This window comes from Pezoporus wallicus, unplaced genomic scaffold (assembly GCF_028554395.1).
Source record: "Pezoporus wallicus isolate ANWC-B61680 ecotype Strahan unplaced genomic scaffold, APGP_CSIRO_Pwel_v1 contig_6999, whole genome shotgun sequence".
NCBI classification, from domain to species: Eukaryota; Metazoa; Chordata; class Aves; order Psittaciformes; family Psittacidae; genus Pezoporus; species Pezoporus wallicus.
The window spans coordinates 4,536,991-4,558,615 of NW_026640180.1; the positions used below are offsets into that span (position 1 = coordinate 4,536,991).

At 42.6% G+C, this 21,625-nt stretch overlaps 2 protein-coding genes across 4 annotated transcripts in view; both read right to left on the bottom strand.

Annotated features, from left to right (window-relative positions):
- The window catches only part of TRMT10A (tRNA methyltransferase 10A), a 288,696-nt gene that overhangs the window by 73,730 nt on the left and 193,341 nt on the right, over window positions 1-21,625 (bottom strand). The gene's annotated exons all lie outside the window — the stretch shown is intronic.
- Window positions 130-21,625, bottom strand: part of LAMTOR3 (late endosomal/lysosomal adaptor, MAPK and MTOR activator 3) — a 49,468-nt gene continuing 27,972 nt past the window's right edge. Inside the window, exon 7 of the mRNA XM_057417951.1 lies at window positions 130-142. The gene's annotated coding sequence lies outside the window, so the exon portion shown is untranslated. The remainder of the gene's footprint in view (window positions 143-21,625) is intronic.

A 21,625-nucleotide genomic window follows, 5' to 3' on the forward strand; every position in this document is an offset into this window, starting at 1 on the left:
CAAGTCACACTGGGCTTTCGCAGACAGGTCTCTGGGTACAAGCATGGAGGAAGTTCTCATTTTTAACAAACTAGTTTGATTCCCAAGCTTTGTTACTCAGGAAATGATTGGGTAGCTGAAAATTCAATACTCTCACAGTAAGCTGCTGCAAGAGACAAAGACATGTTTGTCCTCTATTACACATTGCACAGGTTTTATTTTCAGATATCATGTTTATTAATTTAAGTACTGTAAGTAGCAAACAAACAGTAAGAACATATTAAAAATGCACCTGTGTTAAAAGAGCATCTCAAAAAAGAAGACAATGAAAACTCAAGAAATAACTATTTCTTTTGTGCTTATCAGAGGATATAATACAGTATATGACTTCAGTAAAATACTTGGCTTTGTTTTCGGGGGACGCCTCTCCATTAGCAATACGGTAAGTCAGCAAACCTATTAATATTCCTGATAATGTTTTACAAAGTTTTGTGCAATTGTATAACCTTGCTGCTGTTCCTGTGCAGAGCCTTTCAGCGGTTATGAATATCCATACCCCCTAAGAAAATAAGGCTATCATTTCCTGACTGATCAGATGGCCTGAAAGAATTTGGATTATCTAATCTTCTTTAATGTAAAGAGTTTTTCAGTACCTTATGGCTGTAACAGCTGGTCAGTGAGGCAGAACCAAAATGCAGACTTGTTAATAAAAATTAACATTTAAAATAACATACAGTTGGTTGTGTAGATAGACGTAAAAGAGAGAGAAGGCAATGTCCTGATAACAAGAAGTTTGACTGATAGTTTTATTTGCAAAACTAGATAAATAAAACTAGGTCCTGGGCTCATATTTGGGCACTTCCCATTGATCGGGTGCCTCTAACATCAGCACAAGGCAAACCTTCTCCCATATTGACCAGAGGAGCAGCTGGCCTGTTGACTTCACAGCATATCTCCAGATTTACACCAGCAAGAAATCTAAAGCTCACTCCACCCGCTGAACAACCTGCAGTGCTGCTCCAGCATTTTCACCAGCACGAGATGGAGATTTCCTCCCAGCTGGACAGTATCTGACCTCCCTAAAGCAGAAGAGGATTCCAAGTTTCTAAACAGAAAAGCACAGCAACATATCAGGATAGGCTTGTATCAATGAGGCAGCATTTTAACAGCTCTATTCAGCCTAATTTTACATACAGAACACTATAGTAATAATCCCAATCATCCCTTGTCAGCTGGACAGGACTCAAATACGTTTCAGTAGAAGACAGGAAAGTGAAATGAGACACACCAAAATTTTTTGTCTTAGGAACCTGGTATCTTCCACTAATACTTTATTTATATTTTTGGTCGCATTAATGCTGACATAAGCATTAAGATGAGGATGCAATAGTTGCACTGGCTATTTATAGAGGCACTGTATAAAGATCAACAGATGCTTTCAGAACAGCCAAGTATGATCATTACTTGCAAAAATTTCCATTAGAGAAAATGACACATTAGAAAAACCTATAATATGGAAACTCAAAAATAAAAGCCCTGAATTTTTGAGGTTTTCTAGAGGACCCAACAGTCATTAGGCTACTTGCTGTTCTAGTCTAAGTGTTGCAGGCTGCTTTTGTCTGTGATCAATGTTGATTTAAAACATGGAAATGTGGAAAAAGCAAGCCAAAGGTTGTGATGCTGTCAGTAATTCACAGCAACATCTCAGACAAGGTGTTGACTAGATTAAAAGTTAATAATATTGCCAATCCAAACTTTTAAAATTCAAAATCCACCAGATTTTTAAAAACAGTATGGAGAGCTGTACTGGTTTGGAGTTTCCGTTGGTCACTCTCAAATTCTACAATTAAACCACAGGTGATTTTGCAATATAAGCTGACACTGAGAAATAGCCCACACACTAAAACACAGCACTGATTCTACTGCTGTCATGGCAAAGTTAAAATGCACCTGTGGGGTTTAGCTAAAATGCACAGTAGTAACTACAAAGTATCCCTTTCAAAATGAAGCACATTTTGATGCGAGTCTGTCTTCAAAGTACTCCCAAGGCAAGATTCAGCTAAGTCAGTATAAAAGCATAATTATTGGTTTTACCTTTGAAGTTGGGTTTATTTTACCCAGCCCTGTTTCATGCTGTACAGGTGCTAAAGACACCTGTCCTATTTTCAGGGTGAACTGTCTAAGCAGTAAGTTATTTCAGAGTGCTTTAAATTGCAGGAGAAGTATATGCACCACGTTTGCACAAAAGCATGTTTAGTGCAGAGTGAGCAGGCATCAGGCATCTACAGGGTCAAGGCTTTTTCATAATGATTGGGAACAGTGGGTGAAAATTAACATCATTATCACTGCTAATAAAGGATGAAAAGCTCAAGCTAGCCGTGTGGTAGAGTCATCAGGAAGGATGTCAAAAATTGGCTAATATAATCTAGTAAGTGTGAAGTTGATGTGACCTTTCTATATGGAAAGTGAGCCCTCCACAGAGAGCACTCTCTCAGAGCTGCCAGATGGGAAGAAATATCTGGTACACCACCTTTCCTGCTGTCAGTTTAGCATGTGGAGCAGAACCTGTGCTTTCTCTAATCTCTCATTACATGTGACAAGCAGCATGGATAACCATCAGGGAGAATATTCTGACCTTCATTTGACATTCACAGAGCCCTGAGCTAGAAGCAGCTAACTTTACCAGCATCCTGATAAAATTCACCTCCTGCACTTGATGGCAGCCTAGAACAAGATACCCGATTTCAGACTTTCAAGATCTAACTCAAAACACATCCTAAGACCCAGATCACAAGTGGAATCTGAGAAGACTTTTACTGCCAAACTATAGGCACCCAATTAAAGTCCTGGCTCCAAATTGCTCTCAGTTGTTTTTTTTTGTGATGGGCAAAATGCACACTTGGCACTTTACAGAACACCAGACAGGATTTCATGTTCCTTTTTGTCCACACCTATTACAGGTTATTAACCTGAATGGCAGCGCATCAAACTCATGTAGTGCTTCTGCACATGAGGTGAGCAATTGGCAAGTTAGCAGACCTCCAAAATTAAGCTTAGTTGTTTTAAGCAGAACAGGTGCTCTGGTGTAGTTGTCCTTGCCCATACTGTGCTACCTGCCAAAGGCTCTGTTCAGGACAGGGTCCCCAGCTGGGCTACGTGCTGTAAAATCAGAGTCCAAACCTCAGAGAAGAGCTCCAGCAAAAGCTTTGAGGGGCTGAAAAAAAGGCGGTTAGGAGAAAAAATGATAACAGAAAACCTGGCATGCATCCTGCTAGACTGCAGGCATCAAACAGGCAGCTTTGAGGACATTAAATTTTAAATTTGGCTTGAATCTATCTGACCCAGTGTCTCCCTTTGTAATTTTCAATTAAGCCTATAAGAAAAAAGAAACACAGTTTTGTTTAAACAACTTGAAGAAAATAAGATTTTTCTGCTGGTTTAAGCAGCAGACTGCAATAGTGTATGTTATGTTCAAGCAAAATACATTTTCTCAGATTCTGAAGCTTCATGCACATTTCCATGATCAAGAAATTTATCCAGAAAAACCCATCTGCAACTACAAACAGTAGCAGGACCTGTTTACGGTAGCAGGGGAGTTGTATGTGCACCCCCAGCAGTGGGGAAATAAGCACAACTACCCCTCGCTCTGGATGTGGATGAAGACTGTGAGTGTGGCAGGTCTTATTCAGTCACCCAAACACAGCCAGGCTGTGCCTGGGTCCTTTGCATGGTCTACTTGTGCAGTGGCACAGAGGAGGGACAGATGAAATGCTCCTAGCTAGGAGGTCCCAGTGTGGCTTCAGTAGCCTTCATCAACCAGCCACTATCCTTCTGCTGTGCTGATCCTTTGCTCAGTTGCTTTAAAACTTTCCATATGGTACAAAGAGAGAGAAGGCACCATTTTCCACTAAGGAATTAGAGGTGACATCTGCCCAAAATGTTGGGTACTTTTGCCTACAATGAAGCAAAGCCAGGCTCCCTTTGCTTTTGCTAGGTAAGAATGGCAACTTGCTTTACTTGAACTTTTTCAAAGTGGTCTGATAGCACCATGGAAACTCCCAGAGAAATTCAGGTTACTGTAGATTTCTCCAGCACCTTATTTTCTCCTAGCTCTAGCTTATGGCTTAAAGTCTGTTCAGGTGTTTGCCTTTTACAGGCAATTTCTTGCAATACTGCATGCTGTAAACACAACTTAAATGAGCTAATGCTTAACTGCAGAGTTTTAGCAGTTCTGTGAGACAGGGCCAGTGTCTCCAGGGGCCTTGCAGAGCCCCTTGCTAAATGGCAACAAGGGAGACGTGCATGGGGGCACCTAAGGGGCAGATTGGCACCTGTGGAACAGAAGAGACATCTGTCATGCCCATATTTCAGTAGCACTAATCCATGTCAGGAAGAACAGGTTTGAAGCCCTTGGTGTTTAAGTCAATCATACTGAAATGCCGTGCACAAGAGGATCAGCGGCGGTAGACATCTAATTGAGGTCTAGATGGGTCACATTCATTCGAGGCAGAAGTGAGCTAAACCCTTGCCAGCCATGCCTTGCTGCCGTGGGTGGCAAAGGGGAAGAGAGACGAGTTGCAGCTGTCTTGTCTCAGCACAGGAGCACAGGGTGCATGCACAGCTCTGAAGGCTGTACTCCAGCTTTGAGCACATTTGAGAGGCTCCAGCTTTGGACATAGAAATAGTGTGCATAATGAGAGGTATGCAAGGACACCCAGAACGTGCCCAGTCTGTGCAAGGCAGTGCAGGATGAGACCCCCCTCCATCCTTACAGATACCTGTGCCTGCCTCATGGCCTTGCTGTACAACAGCACAGACCCCAGAGGCAAGGACTGTACCAGACTGTAACCACATGCATCTCAGCTGAGGAAGCTACCTCCAGCACAGTGCTTCAGTGCAGCACCTATATTGCTTCTGACTCCAGAGCTAGCTTATCTGGTGTTAACTTCAGTATCTCAACACCCTGCTCCCTTGCACAGCTGCTCTTCACTCCTAGAAAACCCTGAATTTGCTGCCAATGCAAACAGCCACAGACAGGCACACAAAGATGTGTTTATGCAGCTTTTTCCCTACAGCCTAGGAAACCATGGTACATCATGACTTGCCTTCTGCCACCCATCCTGAAGAATTCATAACACCAATATATTTCTTAACATGCCCCTTGTTGTTCAACAGGCCAGCCTTGCTGAGCAAATGCTACTATCACTTTTAGTGCCTACTCTACAGTATTCTTCATGTCCAAGGGCATTCAGAAGTATCAAGTTTCTGCAGCTCCAAGGTAGGGCAATTTATGAACCTTATAGCTCTATGGTTGTAAATAATTTTTTGAATATGGTGAAATGCATGCAGAAAGATTATGGCTGCAAAGCCACTGGCAGATTGGGAAATAACATAACACATACAAGTCCTCTGAAAGTAATAGGACAGACCAGCTTTCACCATGTTTTTGATCTGAAAAACTTGTACGTCTGTGAACAGAAATATCCTTTCACTGCTCTTTTAGATCTTGGATGTGATCATGTTTCATTCACTTCCTTTACAGACCACAGGTTGGCAAAGATCGCTTGGTGCTTGGCTTGTGCACAGCGAGATGACAAGCTGGAAACCTGGCTCCTCAGCACAGGGACGAGTAGAGCCATGTGGAGCACCCACTGCCCTTGAGTGAACAGAAATGGGCAGCCACAGCAGCGTGCACTCCGTCACTTGGATATGCAGATTATATTCCCTTCCCATGGGAGGGATGTAGGGTGAGGAACAAAACCAAGATTCAGATGCTCCAGCAGAAGACGGGATTCCAGGTGGAGCCCATAAAAGGCCAGGTCTTCATGCATTCCAGGTCTCCAGAGCCTAACATGGACTGATGGCACTTCAGGGCCCCGCTGATGATTCACACTGTAAATAAACCTCAGAAGGCAGCAGGTGCCGGCACTCGTCAGAGGACGAAGCACAATTGTTTTCTAGTGAACAGAGTAATTTGAAAAGTATTTGTGCCATCTTGCCAAAAACACAAACTGTGCCATGTTTATTTTTAGATGCAGATATCCCTCTGGGAAGAAACCACAACTGGTTATGTCACACATAAATCAGAGCTACCTGCTGATACCATCACAGAACTTACTACAGTGCTTTTTTAAATGGCTAGCTACCCAAATCAAAGGCTTTTAATTTACATCTCAAACTACCTGTTTTCTCAGGAAGCAAAATATTGATATACAGGTGTTGGGCAGGCAAGAGAGAATATGGAGGAGTGGGGCTGCAGCCCTTTCCTCCTCAGCACATTTCTATTCCATACTTTTGGCTCTCCTGGCAGTAATCTGTGCTCCCTGCTAAAGTATTATTTTTATAATTTTATTTTATTTTTAACATTTCCTCTGTTGGGTTAATAGCACTGTGTGGAAGGGAAAGGGATTGATGTGCTGGCCTCAGGGCTATCAAAGCATGTAACATGGGCTGTATTAGGGATTTAGGTGCATGGATATTTGATCCTGCTGCAGCAGTTCTGAATAGTTGCACAGCAAGCAGGTAGGCAAGCTCTCATTAACCTCTGTAGGGGATTAATCACTGGAGGGCCACAAAGGTCCACACTGGACTTGTCTGAATTACAACTGGTTGTTTCTCAGGTTTTGTGCAATCTGCTTGCAGCTTTCAGCATGCTGAGCCCTCTTCTGCTCCAGCCACCAGGCTTTGACTCCTCCCTGCGCTAATGTCTGCATTTAACCACTCCTGGATCCCACACAGCCCTGCCACTCTACACAAAAAGGCAACATGCTCCTTCAGGTATCAGCATCCTCATCAGATTAATAGGATTCATGATGGACAATGGAGTACAAATCATAAAAAACCCCAGACATTTCCTATATCAGTGACAAAGCTTGCACTAGACATCAAACTCATGAGTCTTAGAAGAGGATGTCTGAATATATGCGTGTACAAATAGAGAAGGGTTATGCTGAAAGAAAGCAGTTTCTGCAAGACTTCCTTCACTTGTTCTTGTGTTAAATGCTACGGATAGTAGTGGTTATCAGTGGTCTCACATTTCCTTTAAAAGGCAGTTTAACCCCCAGTTTTTTCCAAAAATAATCATATTCTTCACGGTGCAAGGTTCTGCAATTACACTTTCACTACCCCCACAAAAAATAGCATTTTTCCGCATCCTCTGGACTATCTGGAAAATAGGGCTTTCAAATCCAGTGTGAACAAGCACTATTTAACTCATTAAGGCAGTATGTGCTTGAATGCATAACTGATTTTGAATACATAACAAATTTAAAATATGCAAACCTGTGCATATCAGTGGATAACATTAGGGATTCAAAGTGCTGGTTTAACTCAAATGTTACTGGGGATTAAGAGTTAAGAGCTCTGATGTAATTTTGTCTTCTCATTCCTCCCAGTTTTTGTCATCATCATCCTTGGGTTTTATAGTACATAATGAGATAATTACAATGCCATTACTGCACTGGCAAAGCCTGGTTTGAAAAACTCATATAAAGGCTCTTGATAGCTGCATAGATGGTAGGCAACATCCTTATGGGTGGAAGTTAGACTAGATGATCTCCAGAGACCCCTTCCAACTTTAATTTCCCTACAAATTTTAACACATATACTTATATGCCAACACTTAATATTACTCTTCTGTATACCAGTTCATTCAAACAGAAATACCCTGACAGGGCAGACAGGCCTCAAAGGCTGACATTCCTCTGCTAGATCACCTCCTGTGCCTTGCCAGACCAAGCTCTGAGGAAAGGCCATACTGCTCTCTAAATATCACACGAGACACATCCCTGGGGAGCTCAGCAGTGGTGGCATCTGGGAAGGATGGACACACAGACCTGGCAGCTATTGGATTGAAATGACCTACAGAGAGAGATGGTTCCTGCAAACACCAGGCCTTGCTTTCTCCTTGCAGGGCAAGTGCCTCGGCTGACATGCTGCTGTGCATCATCTCACCCAACCAGATGACATTCTCCATCATGAGTGGATGCTTGGGGTAGCGAGTGCCAAGCAGGGTGTCACCAGCTTGATTTACATGTCTTGTGCTCACCCTCCACCTCCCTGACACCACAGCTGTCAGTGGCCTCCACACCATGCTTCTGACAGAGCCTGAGTACCTCTGGATCCCTCACATTTCTGAAATGCTTTACCCTTTCTCTCCAACCCATAAAACAACAGAGATAAGCCATTCTGCTTTGGCTATTGAGAAGAGGTAAAAATGTTACCTCCTTTTTTAAAAATTAAGAGATTTATTCTATTATAAAACTGCAACTGACCTGAAGTCTGTCTGATCCCAGCTCTTCCTGTTCTTTCTCTCCAAACACATGCTCCTTTGGGCAACATGACTCCAGATAGCTTCAGGAGGAAAACTGGGTTCTTTCTGTAGATGTCAACCTGTGCAACCTTTACTGGGGAGCAAGAGAAAGAGAGAGGCTCCTGTGAGCCCCGCCAAGTGGCAGGAAGCAATGTGGAGAATGCCACACTGGCACCCGCTCACTGCTCTTTCCTGGACACCCTTTTGAAATGCCTGTCAGGTAGTTTCTCCTAAGAAAATTTATGTGCAAGAGCAAGAGAGTAATGGATTTCCCCCTCCTCAGCAAAGCTGGTGCTTGCACTGGTTTTGATGAATGACTTACGGTGGCTGGACTGGAAAGGTACGCTTTATCGTGCCTTCAGGGAGAAGGTAGGGACACAGCCTAGTGCAAACAGGGCAGTTCAACCTTCATTGGAAAGGCAAACCAGAAGTCTCTAGCTAATTCCCAAGACAAAGAGGTAACCCTCTGAACCTCTCATTCTTTCCACTCACTTCCCGCAGCTCAAAGCAAGACAGCTCAGAGGTCTGGATGCAAAGTCAAGAACAGCATCAGCCATGTTACATATGTTTGGTTTGCAGTATGCATCCTTTATTTTCTCTTCCTGCTCACAAGAGGCCAGAATGAGGAAAGGATGCTGTGATATGAGAACTGCACAAACAGCACAACTGCTAGCTGAAATCGTGTCTTTCTCTCTTCATTAAAATATACAACAAAAAAAAACCCTAGACTAGGTGATGAGAAAACCCGGGCAACTATAGCTGTCAGACAAAGCCCTGCCAAGAAGGACAATTCCCTTTTTTCACTCCTCTGTCTTCAGGGATCATGTGTTAAAACCAGCTGCAGAAATTTAAATCTGGTCTTTAAATTTAGGTGACAAGCCATCTGTATGGCTCATCTGGACAGCTGCAAAGCTATCCCAAGTGGAAGGGAGGGGGTTCAGAGCAATTGCTTAGTACATGAGCCTTTATGTAGCACCTCGATGAGTTTCAGGACTCTTTCATGCCCTTCACAGAAATTACAAACAGTTATTGCTGCATCTGCTTTCTGTCCACTCATTTAGACATATTTTATTCCATATAACGACATTAAAATGATATTCAGGATTACTCATAAAATCTGTGCATTTTTGCATACAGTATTTGCCTTTTTGTTTAATGCCCCCCCCAAAGGAACTCAGAGAACAGAAATGAAAATACCATTCTCCAACTTGCCCCCGCAGATGCTTCAGTGCAAAACCAATGGATGATTTTCTCCTGCAGTTTTGCATTTGGCTTCATAATAGAAGAACCAGAAGAAATTTTAGCTTTTTCAACAAATAATCAGCTTCACTAAAAATAGCCTCTATTCCTTTCTTGAACTCAACTAAATTAACAAAACCAATCAACCAATTCAGTGATGTTGGAGGAGAAAGTGTCAGGCTTTTAGCTGATAAAGGAATCAATCTCCTGAATTCTCATATTTGACAGCTCTGATGTTGAAACTTTTCTCCAGAATAAAACCAGTGTTTTATTCACCCCCCCTGGGGACACTTTGGGAGATGCTTTAGCAGAACTGTGTTATTTCTTCTCCTCTTATAAGTTTTACACGTTTTCCTATGTAGAGACTCCTAAAGTAGCCCCCCCCCCCCCCCCTCAAAAAAAAGCTATTTTGAAAAAAGCTATTCCAAGTACCACACATATATCATAATGGAAAAAGATGCTGGGTTGTTTGTTTTTTTCCCTGGAAAGTAAAACAAATTGAGAACCTCAGCACATGTGCAATGTCCACCTTACTTGCTTAAACATTCCTGTGCTTCCAGTCTCTCCATACCCTGAACCTGCCAAGTGTGAAAAACAGTGGCCATGCAGCCAAAAGCAAGGTGCCCTCTGCTTATCACCCTGCCCTGCCCATCACCCCTCCAGCAGCCTGTGACGTCCTTCCTGGGCTGACTGCGACTGGTTTCCTTGCTCAACCCCATGCACACACTTGCAAAAACAGAGGAAGATGAAGCAGGACTGCCTCAAGTCTGCATTCTGCACCACCTAGAGGGGAGCCAGTTTTAGCCCCAAAGCTAAATAGCTGTGTTAGAATCCCTGTACTCTCCTGCAATGCAAAGATGCTATAGGAGGAGCAAGCCTCACAGTTTGTGTCTACCATGGCATGGCTGGGCTCAAAATGATGCTGTCACTAAGTTCAGTGATGGAAGAAGGCATGGTGTCAGAAAGCAGCCCCAAACCCTCCTTTCCACCACAGAAACCCATTGCTAAATGTATTTGTACCATACTCAGACCTCTCAATGACAAGACTGATATATAGCTGTCTAGCAGTATTTATACCACAGCGACCACTGCAGTATCTGAGGAGCGCAGTATAAATACAGACCGAGCGATGGCCAGGGAAGCCTAAAGAGCGGGCGAGGAGGGCGAGTGGCCAAAGCAGCTGAGGGACGTGCTGATTCAGTGCATCTCTCAGCTGTCCTCAGCAGCAGGTTGCCACTGAGTGGAGGTCGAGAAGGTTAAAAGAGCTGATTTTTCTTTTTTAACCTCCCTTTAACAGCCTCATGCTTTGCTTGAGCCCATGAGGTTCTTCATTTGCGTATCTGACCACTGCACTTTGAGTTATTACATAAAGTATAATAAACACTATGCATTCTAAAGTGATGGGTTGGCTCATGCCTGCCATCCTGCAGCACTCAGCAGATGAGGTTCAAATTATCATCCCTGCCTTCCAGATGAGGAAATCCATGTGAAGGAAAACTGCTTTGCCCCAGCAGACCTGTGGCTGTGCCAGAAGCAGAGGAGAGGTTCATGTACTCACCCCAAAATGCAGCCACAAGGCTCTTCAGACAGCAGCTTGAAATATATTCCTGTTTAAATGTGAGGGAAATCGAAATGGTTGCTTAGGAAAAACTCTTGGATTTTCATCTCAGTCACATATTTAGTTTTTTCCCAATACACATTAAAGGCAAGTATTTTCAGCTGGTTGAAAAGGACCTTTCAGTGGTGATATCAGCGAGAATTTGAAATACAAGATTTGCATCTTGACTTCTTTCTTCTCCATATATATATTATAATTCTCTATTCCCAAATGAACCCGTTAAATTAAATATAAGCAGGGAAGAGACCCTGATACAAACAGGGCATTTGCAACAGGGTTTTGCAAGCATGTAGCTGGTTTTAGGGGAGCTTCTTTCTATCTAGTCTAGCAGTACTTGAGTACCCCCCCTCCTTGCTAGAGAAGGGCACTTTATTCTATTTTGTTCCACTCAGGATACTGTATGTTTTATGAAGAAATGTGATAGCCACAGCAGCTTACCTACTTGCTGCAGTTTCTTTTCTGACCCCATCACCCTGCAGGGAGCTGGACTTCTCAGCAGCACCCAGCATGCTAATTAAATACCCAGCAACTACCTTCAGAGCCCGTTGCACAGCTGGAAAGGCTGCAGTGAATGGTTCTCCAGGATAAGATTGGATTTGGAAGGGTAAGATCAGATCTGGGAGCCTCTTTTTGCCTACAGCAGTGGAAATGGTGGAATGCATGGGACTGCACTTACACTGAAAAGCTTATCTAAGGCTTATGGAATTACTATCATTTGACTAACTTGGGCTATTTCCCCCCTTACAACAGAAATATTCAACTTCGGTATTGATGGAAAAGATTATAATTACTATTAATCTCACGTCTGCTCATTCAGGAGGGCATGTGGACACAGCTTCTTGTGAAGAGCATTTTTCAAGCTGCACCTCCTGACTTGATTTACTTAACAGCCTGGCTAAGGATCCTATCTCCCTGTTAATTTGGCGCTCCAAGCTCTTTAGTAGAAGATCACCAAGGCAGACAAAATCAAGCCCAGCTTTATGTGAGGTCCTTGCTTCTCAGTAAGCTGCACCTCCTGACTTGATTTACTTAACAGCCTGGCTAAGGATCCTATCTCCCTGTTAATTTGGCGCTCCAAGCTCTTTAGTAGAAGATCACCAAGGCAGACAAAATCAAGCCCAGCTTTATGTGAGGTCCTTGCTTCTCAGTGTACAAACAGTGTGAGAGCTTTAGAGAAGACCTTTCTGACAGATACCTTCTTAGTCCACTTCTGCAAGTAAGGTGCCACACCACCAGCTTGCTTTGCCTTGGTTTGATGACAATGTGTGCTCTGTAATATTCTGCAAGTACCAGAGATCTTTCCAAAATATCTCACTACTAGTCATCTTTTCACTATTTTGCAGCAGGCTTCAAAGGCAATTTTCACAGCAGTTTTGCTATGGATGCTACTGTAATAAGAAAAATCTTGTTTATAAGCCTGGCAACACAAGGGCTTCCTGAAGCCATGGGTTTTGATCATGAAAGATCTGATGCACCTTTTATTTTCCTTGCAGTTTTTCTTGTGTACGCTCCTGTAGATAAGGAGTAGATATCAGTCTGAAGGACCTGACCTGTAACAGAAATGTGCCAACTCCTCCAGGATAAGATTTCCGCTTTCCTCCCCTGCTGCTGTTACTCACTAGTGGCATATGTGTTTGCGTTTGGACATCCCTGAGACAGCCCTGCTTCAATGTACTGTATTTCTATAAATCTCTGATGTTAAAGAAAAATGGAGTTTTAGAGAAGAACTGCTCAAATGTGAGCAGAATCTACCACTTATAATCCTAACAAGCAGCTTTCACCTTGAACCCCAAACAAGCAAAAGCTTGTTTTCCGAAGTGCTCACAGGCACTGCTGCTGCCTAGGTTATTTCTTGCAACCGTGATAGCAGACAAAGAATCGAAGTGACATTTTCCTTCTTGGCATCAACTAAACTGCCCCCACCTCCACCCCACATCTGACTCCACAGGTTTTTTTCTGGAGATGCTGAGTGTGATCCCTATTTGTGCGCTGGTGAGACATCTACAAGGTATGCTGGAAGTGCAGCTCTCCCTTGATGAACATGATTATGAACATGCATCTGTTATTAAAGTGGACTTTTATCATTTGCAAAATATGTCATAGATTAAATACTGTCCAGTTTCTTGGGGCTATACTTTTTGTTACATTCAGATTGAATTGCTATGAATTCTGTCTGCAGCATTGCCAGACAGACTCTGACATGACTTGTAACCAATACAGAAGTCAAAATAATTCTCACTACCTGAAGTAGATAAACATTTTGTTCTATTCTGAGATCTCTACATCAATCCTGTAATTTTTATTCAGAATGTTTTTTAATGTACTTTTTATTTACAGAGCTTCAATTTCTGTATTAAAACAACAATGAATTTCAGCAGCATTTCCCAAACAACTGAGCTTGACTTTAGCAGTTTAAATATACTTTTAATCTTATGAATACTTTTCACTGCATACCATTTCCTTCCCTGAAGCCAGTGATTTGCAAACTTTCATTAGTGATGCAGAGAGGGGCTCACTTATAAAAGCATCAGGGTTCTGCTTCCAGCTGTGGTACAGGTTGCCTGGCCTTACCAAACCGCACAGCCTATCCAGATTTCTGACTATGTGTCTCCAATATTTGGTGTGAATTTGTGTGCAGTTTTGAACCATGGCACAAGCATGAAAGCTCACAGATCTCTGTCTGACACTGGCACACCCTGTGAAACCTTCAGATGGCACATTTCTGGGTCTGTCATGCAAACCAGCAACATGTATTTGGCAAAGTGCTACAGACCCCCGCAGCTCTGGAGTGAGCTTCTTCCCTTCTGCTTATGTTAGTTGCTTATATTAGAGTGTGACTTGTATCTAGTTTTCATGACTGTGAGGATAATTCCCATGGGGAGGATCCTATGGGAAATACAGCAGGGAAGTCTTCTGCTTAGTACATGACACTCGTGCTTTTTGTAGTAACTTCTACATGTGCAATATATAACCTTTAAACCAGTTAGTATAATGCTGTCTGTGGGTATGGCACACTTACTTTGGCCAGCGGTGGCTGAAGCGACAATCTATATTTTTTTAAGGCTGCCAAGATCTGGGTTATTACAGACAAGAAATGTAGTTTAAATAACTAAAACTTCCTGGAAATAAGTGAAGATTTTTGCCTTTATGCAGGATTTCATTTTTCAATAGATTAAAGACCATGGGGTTTTCTTTTTATTCCCCCTCTGGAAAACAGACTCCTGGACTGTCATCTGCTTTCAAAGGAAGGAAGAAGTTAATTAAATTTTAATGTTCATAAAAATAATGATGTTGAGAGCTACCACCTCATGAACTTCTTGTTTCAAAGTTAGGATTTCCTGGGAGCCCACACAACCCACTGCCCCTCCAATCCATACCATGCACTAAATATAAGGATTGCAGAAATGGCAAAAAATAAAGGTGGCCAACAAGAAGTCCCAAATTCCAATTCCATGTATTACATCTTAGAGTCTGTCAGGACAGGAAAAGAAGACTTCTTCGCTGAATACATGTGCAGATTGAATTTCTGAGTTCAAAGAGAAGATTCTTAACTTCTTGGAATCAAATCAGGCCATAACAACAATACAATTCTCACGTTTCTAAGAGTCTCCTCCATTTCCTTTACAGTATCAGATTCAAATCTCAATTTTCTTCTTCCTCTTCAGCCAGAAAATCCCTGTTTTTTTCTCAGGTCACAAACAAATTCTCTCTTTGTTCAAATACAGCTTATATTTCAGCCATCTATATTGTGGGATACAACTGTCTTTTAATTAGTTTTGCCTTTCTGCAGTGAAATTAGATCGGTGGCTATACTTGGAGCACATCCACAATGTTGACAAGGTCTGACCTATACAAACTTTGCAATAGATAAACATGAGTGAACCCTGCTCTGCTGTAAGGTAAAGAACGTAATCAAAGATGACAACCACTACTCTGCAAATACACCACACAATATTCCCTCCTAATTGTCTTCAGTTTAGCCAAGGGGCTGCAAAGTGAAACCACTACATGAAAGCTGTGCTCTGTTCAAAACAGAGATGGTCCACTATGCCAAAGTCATGCTGGCAAGGACATATCAAAACCAAAGTCCCTGACCCCTCGCTACCTTACTTGTTTATGTCAATCAGTTTGGAGATTTTTAACATTTGAGTTATGTTTATCTGAACTGGTTTTCAGGGTCTAATTATAACACGTGAAGCAGGGTGAGATTGCTGCTATGAAAGTCGCAATATAAATAAGAGGACTTGACGGGCTGACTGATATGCTGGCACAGACCAGACATGTATGTCACGTGGAAGCCCAGTGCAGCTGTTGTAGTCCATGGTACAATAAATAGCTATGGGGAAGCAGCGTGGTCAGGCGGGAATTTTTAATACCACCTACTGTGCTACTTGGCCAAATGCACTTGCCTTGCAAAAAACTGGGCAATAGCTGCTGTTTAAACACAGGAAAGCAATGGTCCTGGCAGAACAAGGCTCTTTGAAGGCTCTGCAGGAGAACAGGCATGGTTGCCTGCCTCTCCTGCCCCATCCTGCTTTCACACAGTCCTCCAGAGATGACCCAAACACGACTTTCCACTCAGCAAAACCAACAGGGCACGTATTCTTGTCTCTTTGAGCTGGGAGAGAGTGCTGTGTACAGTAATGTGTGCAACCTCTCCTTCACACTGCAGGAGGGATCCACTGCAACCACCAGTAATGGGCATGCAAGGATCATGCCTGGCAGGACTCGTAGATACACGTCTCAGGTAAGACTAGGCTTCTGAAGAGGATCTCTATAACGTGGACCCCAATAGGTGGCTGGTCTTGGGTGTTAATGTGACAAAGTATTGGTTTTTAGAGTCGCTGAAGTGCCTCAACACAGAATGGAAGATGAAACCACTGCTGGCTTGCAGATGGTCATTCATGCCATGTGCTGATAAGAGAAGAAGCCATCAATACCAGGCATTTGTAGAACACTGGACACCAATTAAACTGCTTGGTGTTCATGAAATATTAATTATAAAGCACCTGTACCCTTTCTAATGTTAGGTTCTTGTCCATTTTAGAAAAAAAATGTCCTGCCACGGGGCATATGTATCTTTAAATTAGCAACTGGCAAGGAACGGGGCTTTTGACAAGGCTCTGGAAGATGCCTTGCATCTATAATTCCAGCAAGATGCCTTCTATTACACAAATGTAAGCAGTGTATTAACCCACATTTCTCCAGCAAGGAAAAGACACTACAACTGCAGTCACTGTCCTCAGAAAGTAATTTATGTCTCCTTTTTGACGCAGATTCTCAGTATCCTGTTTATGCAGCAGCAGTGGATAAAATGCAAAACGATGCAACACCCAAATATTTTCAGGGCTACTGATGTAAGCTAATTTTATTTGAGCAATTTTTTTCCCTAGCTCCTTTCTACTCAGCTCTCAGTATTACTCATGAAGTTTGCCCCTGTATCCGTAAATAGTTGCATAAAGTGACAGGGCTATCAAGTTTGATAGTACATGGATACATTTCATATGTTATTTGAACACAGACTTTGAGGGTGCAAAAAGCCAAAGTGGCAAATTTCAAAGTGAAAAAAAGAAAAGAAAGAACTTATGTGAGCTGTAATAAGATCACACAAGAAACTGAGTTTCAAAAAACAGTGAGTAAAATTATTCTCAGCTTTTTTTTCCTAACCTCCTTTCTAATTTAAACCATCTCATTCTGTATTTTAAGACACCTATACCTCGGCCTAAAAGCATGTGCTGTCTCTCCATCATTTTTTTTGCCTATCATTAGACACCAGCATTTGTATTCAGTTACGCTATGGAGGCACTAGCAGTCTTTAGTTTAAGCACATCAGACAGGTACTGTACTCCCAAGTGTGACCTGGACCCCAGCCTGTGGTCAGGTGGGAGCTGTAACTCATTACAGATGTGGATCTGGGACCCTGGGCTCTGCTGCAGGACAGCATTATGGGATAACTTCACAACCAAGCAGGAAAGGAGCAGGAATTTCTGGTGGGACTCCAGGTGTGAGGATGTTCAGGTCTTCATCCCTGATACTCCCTAGCCCAGGTCACTACAGCACAGATCGAGATTCGGGGAAGTCCAGAGATCCTCCTCCTCTCTATATCTTTAATTACTGGGTAGTCACAGTGCACAGCCTTGCCAGCCAGACATGATGCCTCTTGGACAGAGACCTGACCGCCAGTAGGTCACTTGGCTCAAGACACTGCATGGCCTACAAGAAGAGCTGCCTGGCTCCATCCACAGCCCTCAGTCTGGCCTTTGGCAACAAGACCCACTGTCCTCCACCTCCCTAGGTGTGCTGCCGCTAGCAGCCACTGAAACTCACGTTTTCTCATATAAAGATAATTCCCAGATGTTTATTTCTTATGTTGGGCTTTGGCTGGACAGAAAAAGCATTTGCACCACACACAATCTAGTTAGAGAGAATGTCATTGCTCTAAGGTGGAAAGTTTTAAAGATACTTTGGCTGTATATGAAGAGAGCTGAAAAGCATGATGAAGGCTTCAAGCACACACATTAAGCAGTGGATTGAGAACGTTCCTAGAAAGTTTTCCTTGTAGAACTGAAACTGGGAACACATAGTCTTCACATCATTATCCACATTATTATATCTGTGAAAACCAGACCACGTGCAACAACACAGCTGTTCTAACTAAAGGCGTTTAATCTCCCACTATCATCTCAAAATATACATGCTCCTGCTCTTGGTTTTGTACACAGCAAGCAAGGACTAGAGGGAAACTTCCTGTACTGATTTCCATGTCTCTGCTTATGTTCACAAATTAGGAAAAAACCTACTTACCCCTAGAAAGGTAGCTAAAATTCCTAGAGCTGAACAAATAAAAGGGATAACCTGTTATGTAGTAAGAAATGCTAATTATAGTTGGTCCCAAAAGTCACATCTGGGCAATGCTAGATTTTCAGATAAGGGTAGAGTATAAGAGACTTAAAAAGCTGAATTATTAAATAAATATCTCTGGCACGCCATATGGAATCATATTCACATGTGACATGATTGCGCCCGTCTTACTTAGTGGGAAACTACAAAGGCTTATGAGGATGTACCTGTTGCATCTCTTCCTGTACCAAGGTGGAGATATGGTTCTAATCCAAGCTTGGGGAATAAGCCTTCACAGCAACACAGCTACCATCATCTTTAAGTACAGAAGCGCTGCCCAGCCCAAACTGTAGGAAAAAATGGGGGAGAAGCACCCTTCCTTTTGCCCAGCTTGTCTTCAAGCCCCTTCTCCCTAAGAACCTGGCTAATTTCACATCCATTTGTTCACCTCTGTTCCGTGTTTCCTACCTGAACAGATTGCAGACAACATAGGGTTGGTTGACTTGTTTTGAAAATGTGTTGACCATGGGAATTGGGAACACAATAAAAAAACATGCCTCAGGCACCTCAAACCACACAGAAAACTTATCGCTATCCTGATATCCAGCATGGCAAGCATTTCCAACAAAATAAAATGTTTTCAATAAACACTCCAAGGCAATCTGTGACACATTCAGAAGGGAAGAATCAGGTTAATTGCAGAAGATTACATTAGCATGTTTACCACATGTGAACACAGTAAAAGGATTTCTGTAGTTGCTTTAGTGGGCTTCAGAGTATCCCACAGGATCATATCTGACTGTCATAAAGATCAGATGCCTGGACCCTGCAAAATTGTCAGATGCAATTATCTTAAAGAGAGCAAAGTAATTGGCAACTTTGTGTTGTACAGGAAACCTGTGTTCTGCAGGTGACCACTCTGCTCTAGGGGACACCGACCTCTCCTGCTGACTGCAGAGTGAAGCTGTAGGAGCTGCCAAGGGCTCTGCATCACAGCGTGCCTCCTGCTCAGTGCAGTGACAAACTGCATCCTGCAGCTCCAAACCCACAATGAACTACAGCTTCATCTCAACCTGGCCCTCATCCCGACAGAATTAACGATGGCTTTGTGATATTTCATATTCTTTTCCACTTCATTTGGAAGAAATTACTCCCTTTAGGTTTTGTTTGGGGGTCTAGCACCTATCTATAATCTATTTAGATTGTTAGAAGGTGGGGTAAAGCAGTAAAAGGAAAGAAATCAAAGTTTCAGCTGTTTCCTGCCAAGTCCTGTCAAGTACCTGGAGTTATTTAATTACACTTTTGCAGCTATCATCTCTTTACAAGCTTTATTAGTTGCATGGCTAATAAATTCTCCTTTGTTACATTAATATAACTTGAAACTCAAGTACAAAATTACACCTATCTTAAAAACCAAACCAAAACAGAACAAAACTTTCAAATAGTTATAAGCAATTGCTCTGTAAAAACCTGAAAATCTGGAAGAACCATTAGGATCCTGGGACCTGACCACTTACAAGACACATGTGATATAAGGTCATCTAGCGATGCCTCAATTTCTGGCCAAACACAAGCACATCACTGTCTCACAACAGCACCTGGTAGTCTGGGAGACCTGGCAGCTGCATTTATTGCAGTTTAAAGTCTGCGGCTAATTATGGCATTCTGTAATAACCTAGTGTAACACAAAGATAAAGGATATTTTACATATGTATTGATTTTTATTGACCTTCCCCTTCTCATTTTGATGGCCAGAGTTTTTCTTCTGCTTATTCATGACCTGAATTTAAAACAATAGGGGGTTTGGTGCTTGGTTTGCTGTTGTGCTTTGGGTTTTTTCCATGAGATGGGGTAGTTATTCAAACAAGATTTCTAGACTTTTTTTTTTTTCTTAAGCAGATCACATGTTGCTTTATGATAACTGACAGATGAGAAGAGATTAGAATTAAACAAAACTATCCACTGATTTTCAAAAAGGCACCTTATTCTGCTGTTCCTTCGAGGGTCCTTTATGCTCGGCAGCGCTCCGGGCTGAGCAGCAAGCACTAGAGCACTGCTGCTCTCTACAGGTCTGCGCTGCACGGTACTCAAACCAGACACAAAACCCAAGTCCTGCGAAAGATTGGGGAAAGGGAAACCCTGACGCCAATGTTGGCTTTTGAGAAATGCAACCGGCCAATCTGAGCCTTTCCGTCCTGCAGCTCACGTGTGTAAAAAGCCCCAAATCAAGCTGCTTTCATAAAAGGGAAGGATGATCCGTGGTGCACCAGAGTACAATTTCTGCTTTTACTTTTTTCCTGCAAGTGAAGAGGAAACGCTGCACCCTCAGGTGCAGAGTAAGAGGAACCATCCGCTCCCCGATGGGAACCCTCTCCCACCACAATACGCTGCTGCAAGAAACACGATGAGGCTCAGGAGGGCGTAGGAGGGCTGGAAACCACCTTGACTCTGCAGTGCTGAGCTTTAAAGACAATTTGTGATGCAATTATAATTCACTAAAATTTGGTCGTGACTCTTCACTGTCTGGAATTTTCTTTGTTTTTCTTTCTCTGCTTTTTCCTCTGTAACCCACAAATTTTGATAACTCCTTTTCTGCCCCTTTCACTAGCAAGCACAGACAAACAAGATAACCCGGAGTGAGTTCAGCACTGCTGAAAACAGAGCAGCTCTCATAACAGGAAGACAGTAGTAAATAAATCTATCCAGCCAACACAAGCAAACCATGAAGACATCAAAAGCACCTCTTTAACCAAAGGCTGTGGATCTCAGAATCAGGTTACCAGAGACGGTATCAGATCACAAGCTTTCAATAGAGGAAAAGGCAAACTCGGAGGGGTAAAAAACAAAACAAAGCCAAACCAAAAAAAAAAAAAAAACCAAACCAAACCCGACAAAACCCCCAAACGACCAAACCCAGCTTATTTGAGAAATCTGTTATCTACAGCTGAATATTGCTGCTGAGATGAACAGCCAGGTACAGGAGCAAAGCACCTTGCAGACAGGGAAAGCACAGTTAGAAGCTCAAACAGCAGGACAGTGTGATCTGACATATGGAAACTCTGCGAAGGTTTTTCTATCCGTGAGGCTAGAAAAGCTCATCAAAAACTGATTCCCCAGAACCAGCAAGAGCAGCAGGCTTTTAGCATACACGTTCCTAATGACTTAGCTCCACATGGAGCATGCCACTCATACGACTGCTTGTGAGAGAGTAAGTAACTGTTCCAGCTTCTTTAAATACCAGTTTTTCTGGAGACAACTTATTTTTGGTACTGGATACCCGAAGAAAACTTCAACATATGTGACTAGAAAATAGTATTCTGCTATTTATTTCTATTTTGTCACTGCCCCAGCAGCAGTACCACACTCCTGGGAACTGTGCTCAGAGGGGCAAGTGACAAATGCCACAGGACTCTCCGGGCTGGGTATGGGTACAGGCTTTAATACCTCACACAGAATAAATAGATTTCACCTTAATCCAGATATCTCCACAGGTTTCCTCACTTAGAACTCTGGCAATACAGAAGAGATGAGGAGCATCCACTGCAAGAAAAAACGTGAATGTACATAAAAGATTTCCAAACACAAACTTCTGGGCTGTACAGGTTAAACTAATTGAAAGTATGGATTATTCTGGAAAT